We start from the raw sequence: 18,142 nt of genomic DNA, 5'->3' as shown, positions 1-18,142 counted from the left end.
TTTGGGGTTTTTATACTTTTGGATGTTACATTTAAGTCTCTAATCCATCTGAAGTTAATTTTTGTATATGGTGTAAGGAAGGGGTCCAGTTTCAATCTCCTGCATATGGTTAGCAAGTTATCCCAGCACCATTTATTGAATAGGGAGTCCTTTCCCCATTGCTTGTTTTTGTCAGTTTTGTCAAAGATCAGATAGTTGTAGATGTGCAGCATTATTTCTGGGCTCTCTATTCTGTTCCATTGGTCTATATATCTGTTTTTGTTCCAGTACCATGCTGCCATGCTGTTTTGTTTACTGTAGCCCAGTAGTATAGCTTGAAGTGGGGTAGTGTGATGCCTATAGCTTTGTTCTTTTTGCTTAAGACTGTCTTGACTATTTGGGCTCTTTTTTAGTTCCATATGAATTTTAAAACAGTTTTTTCTACTTATTGGTAGTTTATTAGGAAGAGCATTGAATATATAAATTGCTTTGGGCAGTGTGACCATTTTTATGGTACTGATTCTTCCTATCCATAAGCATGGAATGTTTTTCCATTTGTTTGTGTCTTCTCTGATTTCTTTGAGTAGTGTTTTTCAGTTCTCCTTGTAGAGCTATTTCACATCCCTGGTTAGCTGCATTCCTAAGTGTTTCACTCTTTTGTGGGGTGATTGTGAATGGGATTGCATTTTTGATTTGGCTCTTGGCTTGACTGTTTTTGATATATACTATATACCAAATGACTATATTTGGTTTGACTGTTTTTGGTGTATAGGAATGATAGTAATTTTTTGGTGTTGATTTTGTATCCTGATACTTACTGAAGTTATTTATCAGCCTAAGGAGATTTTGGGGCCAGACTAAAAAGTTTTCTAGATATATCTGCAAACAGGGATAGTTTGACTTCTGCTTTTCCTATTTGAATATCCTTTATTTCTTTCTCTTGCCTGATTTATCTGGCCAGAACTTTCAGTACTATATTGAATAGGAGTAGTGACAGAGGGCATCCTTTTTTTGTGCCAATTTTCAAGGGGGAATATTTCCAGATTTTGTTCATTCAGTATGATGTTAGTTGTGGGTTTGTTATAGATGGCTCTTATCATTTTGAGGTGTGTTCCTTCAATGCCTAGTTTATTAAGAGTTTTTAACATGAAAGGGTGTTAAATTTTAACAAAAACCTTTTCTGCATCTATTGAGATAATCATGTGCTTTTTGTCTTTAGTTCTGTTTATGTGATGAATCACATTTGTTGATTTGCACATATTGAACCAATGTTACATCCCAGAGATAAAGCCTATGTGATCATGGAGGATAAGGTTTTTGATTTGCTGCTGGATTTGATTTGCCAGTATTTTGTTGAGGCTTTTTGCATTGATGTTCATCAAGGGTATAGGCCTGAAGTTTTGTGGGGATTTCTTGGTGTGTCTCTGCCACCTTTTGGTGTCAGGATGATGCTGGTCACATAGGAAGAGGTATAGAGGAGTCCTCCTCCTCAATTTTTTGGAAAGTTTTAGCAGGAATGGTACCGCTCCCCTTTGTCTATCTCATCTTGAGCTTTTTCTGTTTGGTAGGCTATATATTTGGTAGGCTGATTCAATTTTGAAGCTCATTATTGCTATGTTCAGGAATTCAATTTCTTCTTGGCTCAGGCTTAGGAGAGTGTATGTGTCCAGGAATTTATTCATTTCTTCTAGATTTTCTAGTTCATGTGCGTAAGGGTATTCATAATATTCTCCAATGATTATTTGTATTTCTGTCGGGACAGTGGTAATATCTCCTTTGTAATTTCCAATAGTGTTTATTTGGTTTTTCTCTTTTTTCTTCTTTATTAGTCTATCTAGCAGTCTCTCTTATTAATTTTCTCAAAAAACAAACTTCTGAATTTGGTGACCTTTTGAATGGTTTTTCATGTCTCAATCTACTTCTCAGTTCTACTTTCAGTTATTTCTTGCCTTCTGCTAGCTTTGGGATTTGTTTGCACTTGGTTCTCTAGTTCTTTTAGTTGTGATGTTAGATTAACTTGAGATTTTTCTAATTTTCTAATTTCCTAATTTTTTTACTGTGGGCGTGTAGTGCTACAAAAACCCTCCTAACACTGCCGTAGTTGCATCCCAGAGATTCTGGTATGTTGTATCTTTGTTCTTTTTAGTTTCAGAGAACTTCTTGATTTTGCCTTAATTTCATTATTTACCCAAAACTCATTTGGAGAAGGTTATTCAATTTCCATTTAATCGTATGGTTTTGAGTGAATTTCTTAGTCCTGATTTTTAAGACTAAGAAATTTGATTTCCCTGTGGTTTGACAGAGTGCTTGTTATAATTTCAGTTCTTTTGTATTTGCTGAGGAGTGTTATATATGCAGTTATGTGATTGGCCTTAGAGTATGTGCTATGTGGTATTGAGAAGAATGTATATTCTATTGTTTTGGGGCAGAGAGTTCTGTAGATGTCTATTAGGCTTATTTGATCCATTGTTGAGTTCAGGTCCTGGATATCTTAATTTACTGCCTTGATGATCCATCTAATACTGTCAGTTGAGTGTTAAAGTCTCCCTGTACTTTTGTATGGGAGTCAAAGTCTCTTTGAAAGTCTCTAAGAACTTGCTTTATAAATCTGGGGTGCTCCTGTGTTGAGTGCATATTTATTTAGGATAATTAGGTCTTCTTGTTGAATTGAACTCTTTACCATTATGAAATGCCTTTCTTTGTCTTTTTTGATCTTTGTTTGTTTAAAGTCTGTCTTATCTGAAATTAGGATTGCAACTGTTTTCCATTTGGTTGATAGATTTTTCTCCCTTTATTTTGAACCTATAGGTGTCATTGCATGTAAGACTGGTCTCTTGAAGACAGCATACCAATAGATCTTGGTTCTTTATCCAGCTTTCCACTCTGTGCCTTATAATTGGGGCATTTAGCCTAGTTACATTTGAGGTTAGTATCAATATGTGTGTATTCGATCCTGTAATCATGATGTTAGCTAGTTATTATGCAGAATTGTTGTGTGGTTGCTTTATAGTGTCACTGGTCTCTGTACTTAAGTGTGTTTTTGTAGTGGCTGGTAATGATCTTTCTTTTCTATATTTAGTGCTTCCTTCAAAAGCTTTTATAAGGCAAGTCTGGTGGTAATGAATTCCTTCAGCATTTACTTGTCTGAAAAGGGATCTTATTTCTCCTTTGCTTATGGAGCTTGGTCTGATTGGATATGAAATTCTTGGTTATAATTTCTTTCTTTAAAGAATGTTGAATATTGGCCCCCAGTATCTTCTAGCTTGTAGGGTTTCTGCTGAGAGATCTGCTATTAGTCTGATGGCCATCCCTTTGTAGGTACCCTGCCCTTTCTCTCTAGCTGCCTTATCATTTTTTCATTCATTTTGACCTTGGAGAATCTGAAGATTATGTGTATTGAGGATGATCTTCTTATGAATTATCTTACTGGGGTTCTCTGAATTTCCTGAACTTGAATGTTGACCTCTCCAGCTAGGTTAGGGAAGTTCTCATGGATGATAAACTGAAAGACTTTGTTTCTTATGAAGGTGTTTTTTTTTTTTGTTTTTTTTTTGTTTTTTTTTTTTTCCTATGTAAGTAGTTGTTTTCTACATAAATAGTTGGTGTATTTGTGGAGGGGATAATTGGTGGAGACTTCTGTCATCTTGCTCCAACTCTCCTCATTTACTTCTTTTAAAATTTACAATCAATAATTGTTGACTGTATTCACCCTCTTGTGCTATCAAATACTAGAGGTTATAAGTTCTACCTAATATATATGTTTTTATCCGTTAATTATGTCTGCTTTCCTCCACTACCTTTCCCAGTCTCTGGTAACCATCATTCTACTCTCCATCTCCATGAGTTCAATTATTTTAATTTTAGCTCCCATGAATAAGTAAGAACATGTGAAGTTTCTCTTTCTGTGCCTGGCTCATTTCACTTAATACAATGACCTACAGTCCTATCCATGTTGTGCAAATGTCAGGATCTCATTCTTTTTATGGCTGAATAGTACACCATTTTTTATATATATTTCACATTTTCTTTATCTGTTTGCCTGTTGGTGGACATTTAGGTTGCTTCCAAATCTTGGCTACTGTGAATAGTGCTACAATAAACATGAGAGTGCAGATATCTCTTTAATGTACTGATTTTCTTACTTTTGAGTATATACCTAGCAGTGAGACTGCTGGATAATATAATAGATCTATTTTTAGTCTTTTGAGAAACCACCAAATTGTTTTCCACAGTGGTTGTACTAATTTACATGTCTACCAACAGTGTATGAAGATTTCTTTTTCTCCACATCCTCACCAGCATTTGTTATTTCCTGTCATTTGGATATAAGCCATTTTAACTGGGGTGTTCTTAGTGCCTTTGTCAAAAATAAGGTCACTATAGGGGTGTGGATTGCTTTCTGGTCCTCTATTCTCTTTCATTGTACTATGCATCTATTTTATGCCAGTACCATGCTTTTTTGGTTACTATAACTGTATAGTATAATTTGAAGTAAGGTGATGGGATTCCTCCAGTTTTATTCTTTTTGCTCAAGAAAGTTTTGGCTATTCTAAATATTTTGTGGTTTCATATAAATCTTAAGTTTGGGTTTTTTCATGTTGGTATAAAAATGTCATTGGCATTTTGATAGGGACTACATTGACTCTGTAGGTTGTTTCAGGCAGTATGGACATTTTAACAATATTGATTCTTCCAATCTGTGAACATTAAATATCTTTCCTTTTTGTATGTCCACTTCCATTTCTTTAATCAATGTTTTACAGTTTTTGTTGGAAAGATCTTTCACTTCTTTGGTGAATTTTAGTTCTAGCTATTTTATTTTATTTGTACACATTGTAAACAGGATTACTTTCTTGATTTCTTTTTCAGATTGTTCACTTTTGCCATATGAAAATGTTGCTAATTTTCTATGTTGATTTTGTATCCTGCAACTTTACTGAATTTGCTTATCAGTTCTAATAGTCTTTTTTTTTTTTTTTTTTGGAAAGAATCTCACTCTGTTGCCCAGGCTGAAGCGTAGTGGCACAATCTCGGCTCATTGTAAGCTCCACTTCCTGGGTTCATGTCATTCTCCAGCCTCAGCCTCCCGAGTAGCTGGGACTACAGGTGCCTACCACCACACCCAGCTAATTTTTTTTTTTTTTTTTTTTTTTTTTTTTTTTTTAGTAGAGACGGGGTTTCACTGTGTTAGCCAGGATGGTCTCGATCTCCTGACCTCGTGATCCGCCCGTCTCGGCCTCCCAAAGTGCTGGGATTACAGGCTTGAGCCACCGCGCCCGGCCAAACACACCCAGCTAATTTTTTATATTTTTAGTAAAGACAAGGTTTCACTGTGTTAGCCAGGATGGTGTCAATCTCCTGACCTTGTGAGCTACCCACTTCTGCCTCCCAAAGTGCTGGGATTACAGGCGTGAGCCACAGCACCTGGCCATAGGGGGTTTGTTTTTTGTTTTTTTGTTTTTTTTGTCTTTATGTTTTTCCAATTATAAGATTATATTATCTGCAAACAAGAATGCTTTGACTTCTTTATTTCCAAATGGTTGCTCTTTATTTTTTCCCTTTGTCTGATTGCTCCAGCTAGGACTTCAAATACTATATTGAAGACCAATGGTGAAAGTGGACATCCTTGTTATGTTCCAGATCTTAGATAAAAGGATTTCAGTTTTTCCCTATTCAGTAATACTATCTGCCAAAGATAGCTTTTATTTAGTTGAGATACAGTCCTTTTATATCAAGTTTTTTTAGGGTTTTTATCTTGTAGGAATATTGAACTTTATCAAATGTTTTTTCAGCCTCAATTGAAATGATTATATGATATTTATCCTTCATTCTGATGTGATATATCACATTGATTGATTTGCACATATTGAACCATCATTGCATCCCAGGGATAAATCCCACTTGATTATAATGAATGATACATTTTTTTTTTTCTTTTTGAGACAGGGTCTTACTCTGTTACCCAGGCTGGAGTGTAGGACACAATTACAACTCACTGAAGCTTCAACCTTTTGAGCACAAATGATCTCCTTCCTCAGCAAAGGCATATAACACCATGCCCAGCTAATTTTTTTTTTTTTTTTTTTTTTTTTTTTTTTAGTAAAACCAGGGTCTCAGTTTGTTGCCCAGGCTGGTCTTGAACTCCCGGGCTCAAGCAATCCTCTAGCCTTGGATTACCAAAATGGTAGGACTACAGCCATTAGCCACCTTGCCTGGCCAAATGATCTTTCTAATGGGTTGTTGAATTCAGTTCGCTAACATTTTCTTGAGTACTTTTGCATCAATGTTCATTAAGCAAATTTGTCTGTAGCTGTTTGTTTGTTTGTTGGTTTGTTTTGTTTTGTTTGTTGATGTGTCTTTGGTTCTGGTATCAGGGTAATACTGGGCTCATAGAATTAGTTTGGAAGTATTCCCTCCTCCTCTATTTGTCACAAGTTTGAGAAAGATTGCTGTTAGTTCTTCTTCAAATGTTTAGTAAAATTCAGCAGTGAAGCCATTAGGTCTGAGCTTTTCTTTGCTGGGAGACTTTTTCCTATGACTTTAATCTAATTACTTGTTATTGGTCTGTTCAGGTTTTGAACATTTTCATGGTAAAATCTTGATAGGCTTTATATAGGAATTTATCCATTATTTTCTAGGTTTTCCAATTTATTGGCATATAGTTGCTCATAGTAGCCTCTAATAAAATTTCTGTAGTAACAGTTGTAGTGTCTCTTTTTTATCCCTAATTTTATTTATTTGAGTCTTTTCTTGTTTTTTTTGTAGTATACTAAAGCTTTGTTAGTTTTATTTATCTCTTCAAAAATCCAACTTTTGTTTTATTGATCTTTTGTACTGGTTTCTCCATTTCAATTTGATTTATTTCTGCTCTGATCTTGTATTATTTCTTTTCTTCTACAAATTTTGGGTTTAGTTTGCTCTTGAGTTTTTAGTTCTTTAAGATCCAACATTAAGTTGTTTCTTTGACATTTTTCTACTTTTTTGATGTAAGTGCTTTACCTATAAACTTCCCTCTTAGTGTTGCTTTCACTGTATCCATTGGTTTTGGTATGTTATGTTTCACGGTCATTTGTTTCAAAAGCATGTTGTTTAACTTCAGTGTGTTTGTGTAGTTTTTCAAATTTCTCTTGTTATTAATTTATAGTTTTATTCCATTGTGTTCAGAGAATATACTTGAAATAATTTTAATGCTTTTTAAAATTTTTAAGAAAATTTTAAGAAAATTTTGTGTCCCAACATACGGTCTCTCCTTGAGAATGACCCATGCAATGAAGAGAAGAATGTATATTCCTCAGCCGTCAGATGAAATGTTTTATAAATATCTATTAAGTCCATTTGGTCTATAGTACTGATAAAGTCTAATGTTTCTTTGTTGATTTTCTATCTCAATGGTGTGGCCAGTGCTGAAAATGGCCAGCTACTATTGTATTGGGGTATATCTGTCTCTTTAGCTCTAATAATAATTGCTTTATATATCTTTGCACTCCATTGCTGGCATATATATTTACAATTATAAAATCCCCTTGGTGAATTCACTCTTTTATCTTTACATAATGACTTTATTTTTTGCTTTTAGAGGTTTTATCTGATATAAATATCACTACTCCTGCTCTTTTTCTTTTTTTTTTTTTTTTTTTTTTTTTTTTTTTTTTTTTTTTTTTTTTTGAGACGGAGTCTCGCGCTGTGTCACCCAGGCTGGAGTGCAGTGGCGCGATCTCGGCTCACTGCAAGCTCCGCCTCCCAGGTTCAGGCCATTCTCCTGCCTCAGCCTCCGAGTAGCTGGGACTACAGGCGCCCGCCACCACGCCCGGCTAGTTTTTTGTATTTTTAGTAGAGACGGGGTTTCACCATGTTAGCCAGGATGGTCTCGATCTCCTGACCTCGTGATCCGCCCGCCTCGGCCTCCCAAAGTGCTGGGATTACAGGCTTGAGCCACCGCGCCCGGCCCTCCTGCTCTTTTTCATTTTACATTTGCATGGAATGTCTTTTTCCATTCCTTTATTTTTAGTCTTCGTGTGTCTTTATAGGGGAAGTGTGTTTCTTGTATGGAACAGATCACTGGGTTCTGTTTTGTTTTTTTTTTTTTTCTTTTTTTAAGCCATTCAGCCACTCTGTGTCTTTTGATTGGAGAGTTTAGTCCATTTACATTCAATGTTATTATTGATAACTAAGGACTCACTCATGTCATTTTGCGATGTGTTTCCTGGTTATTTTGTGGTCTTATCTTGTTTCCTTCCTTCCTATATTTCTTTTAGTGAAGGTGATTTTCTCTGGTGGTGTGTTTTAATTTCTTGGGTTTTTTTTGTAGCTGTTGTATGCTTTTAGATTTGAGGTTACCATAAGGCTTGCAATACTATCTTATAACCCATTATTTTAAACTGATAATGACTTAATGCTGATTACATAAACAAACATGCAAAATGAAAACTAATAAATACTCTACACTTTAACTTTATCCTCTCACTTTTTAACTTTTTGTTGTTTCTGTTTATGTCTAGTCCTGTCTATATCTTGAAAAGTTGTAGTTATTATCTTCATTGGTTCATCTTTTGGTCTTTCTACTCAAAATATGAGTAGTTTACATACCACAATTACAATGTTATACTATTCTATGTTTTTCTATTTACTATTACAAGTGAGTTTTTCACTTCAGATGATTTTTTATTGCTCATTAACATCCTTTTCTTTCAGACTGAAGATCTTCCTTTAGTATATCTTGTAGGATAGGTCTGATGTTGATAAAAATCCCTCCATTTTTTGTTTGTCTGGGAAAGTCTTTATTTCTCCTTCATGTTAGAAGGATATTTTTACTGGATATACTATTCTAGGGTGAACATTCTTCACCTTCAGCACTTGAAATATGTCATGCCATTCTCTCCTGGTCTGTAAGGTTTCCACTGAAAAGTCTGCTGCCAGACAGATTGGCACTCAATGTATGTTATTTATTTCTTTTATCTTACTGCTTTTGGGATCCTTTCTTTATCCTTAAACTTTGGGATTTTGATTATTACATGTCACAGAGTAATTTTATTTGGGTTAAAGCTGCTTTGGGGTTCCATAACCTTCTCTTGTACTTGAATATCAATACCTTTTTCTAGGTTTGAGAAGTTCTCTGTTAGTATTTCTTTGAATACAGCTTCTACACCTGTCTCTTTCTCTTACCTCCTCTCTAAGACCAGTAACTCTTAGACTTGCCCTTTTGAGGCTATTTTTTAGATCTTATTCATATGCTTCATTGTTTTTTGTTTTTTGTTTTTTTTTTTTTGTCTCCTCTGTGTATTTTCAAATAGGCTGTCTTCAATCTCACTGTTTGTTTCTTCTGCTTGATCAATTTTGCTATTAAAGGACTCTGATGCACTATTCGGTAGTGAAATTGCATTTTTCCACTCCAGAATTTCTGCTTGGTTCTTCCAAATTATTATAATCTCTTTGTTAAATTTAGCTAATAGGATTATAAATTCCTTCTCTGTGTTATCTTGAATTTTGTTGTGCTTCCTCAATATAGTTATTTTGAATTCTCTGTCTAAAACATCACCTGTCTCTGTCTCTCCAGAACTGGTACCCCCTAAATAAGGTACCATAGCTGGTACCTTATTTAGTTTATTTGATGAGGTCATGTTTTCCTGGGTGGTCTTGATGCTTGTGGATGTTTGCCAGTCTCTGGGCATTGAAGAGTTAAGTATTTATTGTAGTCTTCACAGTTAGGCCTTTTTGTACCTGTCCTTGGGAAGAGTTTCCAGATATTCAGAGGGACTTGGGTATTTTAATCTAAGTGTTGGTATCTGCAGTCGTATCTGTATTGTAGGGTACACCAAGCTCAGTAATGCTGTGGCTCTTGCAGACTTGTAGAGTTACCACCTTGGTGGTCTTAAATAACTTCCAGAATAATTCTCTGAATTACTAGGCAGAGAATCTTGTTCTCTTCCCTTACTTTTCTCCGAACAAATCGAGTATCTCTCTCTCTCTCTCTCTCTCTCTCTCTCTCTCTCTCTCGTGTGTGTGTGTGTGTGTGTGCTGAGCTATCTAGAGCTGGGAGAGGGATGACACAAGCACCTCTGTGATTACTGTGACTGGGACTAGGTCTGACTTGAAGCTAGCACAGTACTGGGTGTCACCACTGCCTGGCTACTGCCTATGTTCATTCCAGTTCCTAGGCCTCTACAATTAGCATGTGACAAAGCCAGCCAGGCTTATGTCCTTCCCTTCAGGGCAGTGAGTTCCCCTGATTTCAGGTGGTTCCAGAAATGCCATCCAGGAGCCAGGGCCTGGAGTCAGAAACCTTAGTAAAATATCTAGTGCTCTATTCTACTGCATCCCAGCTGGTACCCAAGCCACTGGACAAAGGCTTTCCAAATATTCCCTCCACTTCAAGGAGGAAAGGAGTCTCTGCCAATAGCCATCACTGCCCCAGGGCCATGGCAAATATTGCCTGGCTAGCCGATGTTCACTCAATGTCCAAGGGTTCTGTAGTCAGCTTATGGTGAATGCTGCCAGACCTGGGGCTCTCCCTTCATGGAAGTAGGCTTCTCTTTGGCCCAAGGCAGATCCAGAAATGCCATCCAAGACTGAAGTCCTGAAATAGGGGACCCCAAGAGCCTGCTTGGTGCTCTACCCCACTATGGCCAATCTGGTACCTAAGCTGCAAAACAAATTCCCCTTCGCTCTTCTCTCTCCTTTCCTCAAGCAGAAGTCTCTCGATGTAGCCACCACTGCTGGGAATACGCTGGGTCACACCTGAAGCTAGCACATCTCTGAGTCTCACCTAAGGCCCATGGTGAGTACTGCCTGGGTATCACTGCTGGTTATTCAGGGCTCAAGGAACTCTTTAGTCAGCAGGTGATAGATTCTTCCATGTCTGGGTCCTTCCCTTCAAGGCAGGATGTTCCCTTCTGGCCCAGGGTGTGTCTAGAAACGTCATCCAGGAGCTGGGTCCTGAAGTGGAGGCTTCATGACTCTTCTCAGTACCCTATCCTATTGTGGCTGAGCTGGTATCTAAGTTGCAAGGCAAAGTCCTCCTTAGTCTTCCCTCTCATCTTCTTCAAGTGGAGAGGTATCTGTACCAGAGCTGTGAGCTGTGCTGCCTGGGGCTATGGGAGGGCTGGAGTAAACACTCCCTTGACCACTCCAGATGGTGTCTCACTAGGTCATATGTCCCTCAAGTCCACTGGCTCAGAGCCCAGCACAGCACCAGAACTTGCCCAAAAATTTTAGTCCTTGTGGCCTAGATTGCCTTACAAGTTTATTTAGGACCCCAGAGCCCTTAAGCCTACAGTGGAGGGGCCTGTCAGAACTCAGGTTCCAACCACTGGGATAGGCAATTCCCCTCTGGCTAGAGCTGTTCTAAATGCTCCCTCAGTGGATGCCAGCTGAATTCTGCCAAGTGTTGCTTTCTGCTGTGACAAGGCAGCACTGACTTTCAATGCACAGTTCCACAGATCCTATACTCTCCCTCCCTGAAGCACACAGATTCTTTCTCCACACCATGTGGCTGCTGCTGGGAGCTTAGGGGGTGGGGGGGTGGTATTAGCAATGTAAGACTGTCTTTCCTACCCTCTTCCGTACCTCTTTCAGTGATACGAAGTTAAAATCAGGTACTATGATCACTCATCTGATTTTTGGTTCTTATGAAGGTGTTTCTTGTGTGGATAGTTGTTCAATTTGGTGTTCTAGCAGGAAGGATAATTAATGAAGGCTTCTAATCAACCATTTTGTTCCTTCTCCTGTCTCATTGCAATTTTTCAAATAATTATTCCTTAATGTTCCCAGATTCTCCTTAATTGACATTTCTAGGGGCTTCCATAGTCCCTCTACTCCTCCAAAAATTAATAAATAAATGAAGCCCTAGGAAGAAGAAAAAGAGACAATACAAAATATTTTATATATATACAGTAAACACGAAATAGAACCATTATAATCTAAAGTCAGCTTATAATATTATAAAAACAGGATGAATCCATGCTAACAAAGTTAGGTCTGTTCTACATGGTTTAAAAATTGAGAGATATCAAATAAAAACATAGATTTCTGGCTTCTGTTTAAAAATATTTCTGGCAATAATATACCTACGTTTTAACATGCCAAAAATTATCTGGGGCTGGGGAGCAGCTAATCCCTTTGAGAGAGTCTGTGGGCTCCGGTTCACCACTCCTGGTCACTGCCTGCAACACTTACATGTGTTGCCTACTACACCTCTGTCAGCGTGTGAATTTACAGCCTTGTATAGACCAAGGTTGAAACTTTAATCTCTATGTTTATGTTGATAATATGAGGTCAAAGATGAAACAAAAAGGAAGAAGGATTTGTGTTCTGAGATTTTTAAAAGCAGAAGAAGAAGAAGAAGAATATAAGAAAGAATATATATCTAGTTTTTCTGTTTCAGTAGCTTTACTTAAGACTAGTTTGCAAATGGCTTTGTCATGATCAGATAGGACAGGAATGTGAAATGGTTAATAACATGCATTAAATTAAAACTCTTTGTTTATCTAGGTAGCCTGGTACCTGACTATAGACGGTAACTGAGTAACAATGTCATAGAGCTAAATTTCCAATGCAAAGACATCATTCAAAGACGTGCTTCAGGTGCTAGAGTTTGATGCTCTACACTGCCCTGTCAACAAAATGTGTGGTTCATTTATGCTCAGGCAAATAGGAACACATGAGCCCTGTGTGGAAATCCAAAAGGAATGGTCCATGAGAAAGCAATTCCTGTATTTGATCATAGACTGTTGTCCCTTTCAAAGCCAGTGTATTCTTTAGCATATGATCTCATCTCAGGAGACTAGTAAAAATACATCATTTCTAGTAAATACAAATTTTTACTTTAGTATTATAAGAAAATGGGGACACTTTAGACCATAAAAAAGGGACATTTTAGACCATTTTATGCTTTGGGGAAAAAGACTTTTAAACATGACATGCCATCCAAAAAAATAAATAGCTTCATAAAACTGCCCTAGGGAACATGAAAAAGTTGTAAGAACAAAATCTTCTGAGACATTAAATGACCCACAAAATGCAGTTATTGACTATAATATTTTGTTCTTCATAATACTTATAGAACCTCTAAAATATCCCTTTTAATATAGGTGAACAAAGCTACTACCACATCATATTAGCTTCCTAATGCCACTGTAACAAATTACCAGAAACTTCATGGCTTAAAACAACACACATTTATTATCTTACAACTCTGGAGGTCAGAAGTCCTAAAATTGAGATGTTTTCAAGGCTGTGTTCCTTCTGGATGCTCCAGAAGCAAATCCATTATCTTCTTCCACCCAGCCGCTAGGGGCTATTTACATGCCTTAGCTCATGGCCTCTTCTTCCATCTTCAAAGCCAGCACCGTAGCATCTTCAAATCTCTCTCAGACTCTGACCCTCCCCTATCCCTCTTATAGTGTCTTGTGGTTACATTGGTCACCCCCAAAGATAATCCCAGATAACATTTCATCTCAAAGTTCTTAATTTAATTTCATCTGAAAAGTCCCTTTTTCATTGAAGGTAACATATTCACAGCTTCTGGGGGTTAGGAAATTGATATCTTTGGACAGCCATTACTCTGCTTACAAGACACATTGGTCTTGATTGGACTTGGAATATAAACCATGACAGCAAGGAATGTAATGAGAGTAAACAAGGTGCATTTAGGTAACTCTCAAAGTTGTTTCGGACAAAACTGAATCACGTAAAAACAGAACATCCGATTTTGCTGCAATTTTTTTTACCTTTAATCTACTAATGTATATTTGAAGTGACTGTTTTTAGAAATATCTTTCTTTGAATGTGGCAGATGTGAATGAGATGAAATGAAAATAATGAATACACACTTATTGATCATTGTACTAAGGTCATTGAACAACATAATCTCATCAAATAGTTAAGTATTTTAAATAATATAAAACACATGGAAGCTTTACCCAAGAAGAGACAGTGATCTTATTTAATATGCTGTGCAGCTAAATGAAACCCTGATGAGAGAAAGGGGCCTTCAGATATAGTAAAGATTGCACTGTGTGTGTGTGTGTACGCATGCATAGTAACATAACATTCAGTAAGCACACACTATGTTCCAGGAACTTTTCTTAGCACTCTGTACATATTACTTGTTTAACCCTCACAATAACCCAATGGAGCAATTCCTACAATTATCCTTTTACAGATTATTAAACTGAGGCATAAAGAAATGACCTACCCCAAATTTCCAACCTAGTAAGCAATGAAGCTTGGATTTAAACCCAGGTATTCTGCCTTCAGAACTAAAAGTTAGAAAAGCCTAAAAGTTTCTTTTATCCATTTTAAGGAAATAAGTTTCCAGAAGGAAAGAAACTAGAAGAAAAGTGGAACTGTGGAAGTTCTCTCTGCAGATCAACGAGGTATATAGACTTTTACTAATTTTCTTCATATGAACCCACAAACCCAGAAGCAAGCATTATTATCTAGATTTGGAACTCTTCTACTTTGAAATTGATAGAGTTGGCCATGCACAGATTAATAATAATAATAATAATATTTTCTACATTTGCTGTTGAAACACAGATAAATGAAGAATGATCCTGGAAAAAAACTTTACAGACACATACACACACACACACACACACACACAGAGCACAGAGTCCACAAGGTCACCGTCTTATTGAACTACATAGCATGTTAAATACAATTACTACCTTCCCTTGGGCAAAGGCTCCATTTCTCCATATTATTTAAAATGCCTAAGTATGTGATGAGATTATGTTGGTCAAACAGCATAGGACAATATTCAGTAAGTGTTTATTCATTTTAAAAATTTTATCTCATTCACACACGGAAGGTTCAAAGAAAGATGTTTCTGAGAACAGTTATTAAACATTTAAAAAGTAAAACAAAACTATTTATGTCTGAGAAAAAAATGTTGTCCATGAAATGCTACCCACTAAAACCATTTGTTTCGCGTTCTCCTACTTATCTCAAGGATCCCATGACCAAGACACCTCATGCCTTCCAGAAGCTGAAGGTGAAAGCTCACTAAAATTAAACGACTGGGAAATGTTAAATGAAAAAGTATCAGGGCTGAGACAAAGCTCCTTGGCCTCAGCATGTTTGTCAGAGTGCCCAACTGATATAGTTTCCCTCTGTGCCCCCACCCAACTCTCATCTTGAATTATAATCCTTATGATCTCCACATGTCAAGGGAGGGATCTGGTGGGAGGTGATTGGATCATGGGGGACATTTCCCTCATGCTGTTCTCACGATAGTGAGTGGGTTGTCTTGAGTTTTGATGGTTTCGTGTGTTTGACAGTTACTCCTTCACACACTTTCTCTCTCCTGCCACCTTATGAAGAAGGTGCCTGCTTCCCCTTCACATTCCATCATGATCCTAAGTTTCCTGAGGTGCCCCCAGCCATGTGGAACTGTGAGTCAATTGAACTTCTTTCCTTTGTAATTACCCAGTCTCAAGCATTTCTTTATAATAGTGTATAGGCCGGGCATGGTGGCTCATGCCTGTAATCCCAGCACTTTGGGAGGCCAAGGCAAGCGGATCATGAGGTCAGGAGATGGAGACCATCCTGGCTAACACGGTGAAGCTCCGTCTCTACTAAAAATACAAAAAAAAATTAGCCGGGTGTGGTGGCGGGTGCCTGTAGTCCCAGCTACTCTGGAGGCTGAGGCAGGAGAATGGCGTGAACCTGGAGGCGGAGCTTACAGTGAGCTGAGATGGTGCCACTGCACCCCAGCCTGGGCGACAGAGCGAGACTCTGTCTCAAAAAACAATAGTGTGTAAATGGGCTAATAAACCATCTATCACTTTCCACACAAACTTTCCTACCTGTACTTTGTATCCAAACCTTTGTCTTTTTAATCTCCTGAAAGAATAAGGAATTGTTGTTTCCAATAGAGTGGCTTCTTCAGACAACTTTTATGATTAAAATTGATATTCTATGGTTGGTTATTGATAGCCCCATACCTTTCTGTCTAAGACAAAGGATGAACACATGCATGCACATCCATATGTATCTGCCCAATGAGTTCACCTTGTCTATTGCCTAGACAGAGCCCATTTATCAAGACAGGGGAATTGCAATGGAGAAAGAGTAATTCACACAGAGCAGGCTGTGTGGGAGACTGGGAGTTTTATTGTTACTCCAATCAGTCTCCCTGAGCATGCAGGGATCAGAGTTTTTAAAGATAATTTGGTGGGTAGGGGCTTGGGAAGTGGGGAGTACTGATTGGTCAGGTTGGGGATGGAATCATAGCGGGTCGAAGTTAGGCTTTCTTAATGTCTTCTGTTCCTGGGTGCAATGGCAGAACTGCTTGAGCCAAATTACCAGTCTAGGTGGTGTCAGCTGATCTGTCAAGTGTAAGGTCTGCAAAATCTGTCAAGCACTGATTTTAGGTGTTACAATAGTGATGTTATCCCCAGGAGCAATTTGGGGATGTTCAGACTCTTGGAGCCAGAGGCTGCATGACCCCTAAATTGTACTTTCTACTCTTGTAGCTAATTTGTTAGTCCTGCAAAGGCAGACTGGACCCCAGGCAAGAAGGTGGTCTTTTTGGGAAAGGGCTGTTATCAATTTTGTTCACAGTCAAACCATGAACTGAATTCCTTCCCCAAGTTAATTCAGCCTACACTCAGGAATGAACAAGGACAGCTTAAGGGTTAGAAGCAAGATGGAGTCGATTAGGTCTGATCTCTCTCACTGTCATAATTTCCTCAGTTATAATTTTGCAAAGGCGGTTTCACGTACACAAACACATACACACACACACTGTAAAGAAGAAACAGTACAGAAAGAAAAGTTCACCTTAACAGGCCCAAATTTCAGTAACATAAAACTCATATTATCTAACAGAATAAATATAAAAATTCATGTAACATTTGTTACATTATAGGGCAACATTTGAAACTGGAAGATGTTTTAGAGACTATCTTGACCACCCCTTGCATTTTCCTATTGAGAAAATTGAAGTTCAGAGGGGAAAAAGTTTTCAAAAGAGTCGGGATAATGTTAGCCTGTGTCAGCACTAACATCTGACTAAACAAGTCAGATCACTAACACTGGCCTATGCTCACACCTTAATAATAATGACAATTTAATGCCAATGAGACTAATTACTAATAAATTTGAGTATATTCTATGTGCTAGGCACTTCATATGCATTAGCTCATTTATATTTTCCAAATCTCTTGTGAGTTAGATTTTATTAGCATACCTACTTTACAAGTGAAGGAACTGCAGCGCAGACAGTTAAGCTTCACTAAGGCTGCATGTTTAGTTGATGGCAAAGCTGAGTTTAGAAGCCAAATTGACCATAAAATCTTGCTTCTTAACGACTATGCAGTATATAAACACCCATTTCATGTATAAACATGAAAAGATGCTCATACCTACACAACACACCCACAAACACATACACACACTTACAGAAATCACTAAAAATAGGAAACTCTTGGTTACTTTTTTTCTAATTTTTAGTAAAGTATTATTTTAATTTAGTTCCCTTAGGACATTTTTATGACCTTTTAATTCTTGTCTCCTTGTACTTTTACCTAAATCTAAGAAAGAATACCCTTTCACTGGCTGGAACTACTATCTTTTTAATTAGCATAGGTGGCAAACCAGATTACAATGCTAGTTAGCAACAACAGCTACATTATCTTTACATTAGTGCACTTTCATTGCAGTTTAGCTCTTTTGAAATCTCAGAATTGCTGTCTCAGTTAACATTTTGTATCTAAGAAGTCATGATAGTTATAAAATCCATCTCACTAGATTAAAATTTTGAAAGTTTTATAACTGATACATTACTGTAAATAGGAAAATCAAATGCTTTAGGGGTAGATCCTGAATGACAAGAAAATTTTCTAGAAAGCACAATTTCTGCTCCTGAAGAAAAATGTATATCTTACTTTTTTCTATGTTTATGTCTTTTAGGTCATGTTTGTTAGGATAGAAAGGAAACTACTATGAGACAGAGGCTTTGTATAATCATTTCTTTTCATTCTTCCAACAGTGTTACCAGGTAACTCTTATTACCCACATTTGCCAGGTAATTTGTGGGAAACAGAGGCTCAGAGAGAATAAGTAATTTGCTGACTTAGTAAATGGTGAATCAGATTTGAATCCAGATTTTCTCTGACCTAAACGCTCATTTCACTCTAACACACTACAGCCAGGAGAGAAC

General features: G+C 37.3%; 1 long non-coding RNA gene across 3 annotated transcripts in view; it reads left to right on the top strand.

The window, feature by feature from the left end:
* Positions 1-18,142, top strand: part of LOC103887644 — a 107,499-nt gene that overhangs the window by 30,326 nt on the left and 59,031 nt on the right. For 2 of the 3 annotated variants that reach the window (XR_004176940.1, XR_001906507.3), the window contains exon 3: positions 10,667-10,753. The exons of the other annotated variant lie outside the window; for it this stretch is intronic. This is a non-coding gene — a long non-coding RNA (uncharacterized LOC103887644). The remainder of the gene's footprint in view (positions 1-10,666; positions 10,754-18,142) is intronic. 3 annotated transcript variants of the gene reach the window in all.

This window comes from Papio anubis, chromosome 11, assembly GCF_008728515.1.
Source record: "Papio anubis isolate 15944 chromosome 11, Panubis1.0, whole genome shotgun sequence".
In the NCBI taxonomy this organism is placed as follows: domain Eukaryota; kingdom Metazoa; phylum Chordata; class Mammalia; order Primates; family Cercopithecidae; genus Papio; species Papio anubis.
Note: the sequence above shows the minus strand (reverse complement) of the source record. Positions and strands in the feature narration are given on the sequence as shown.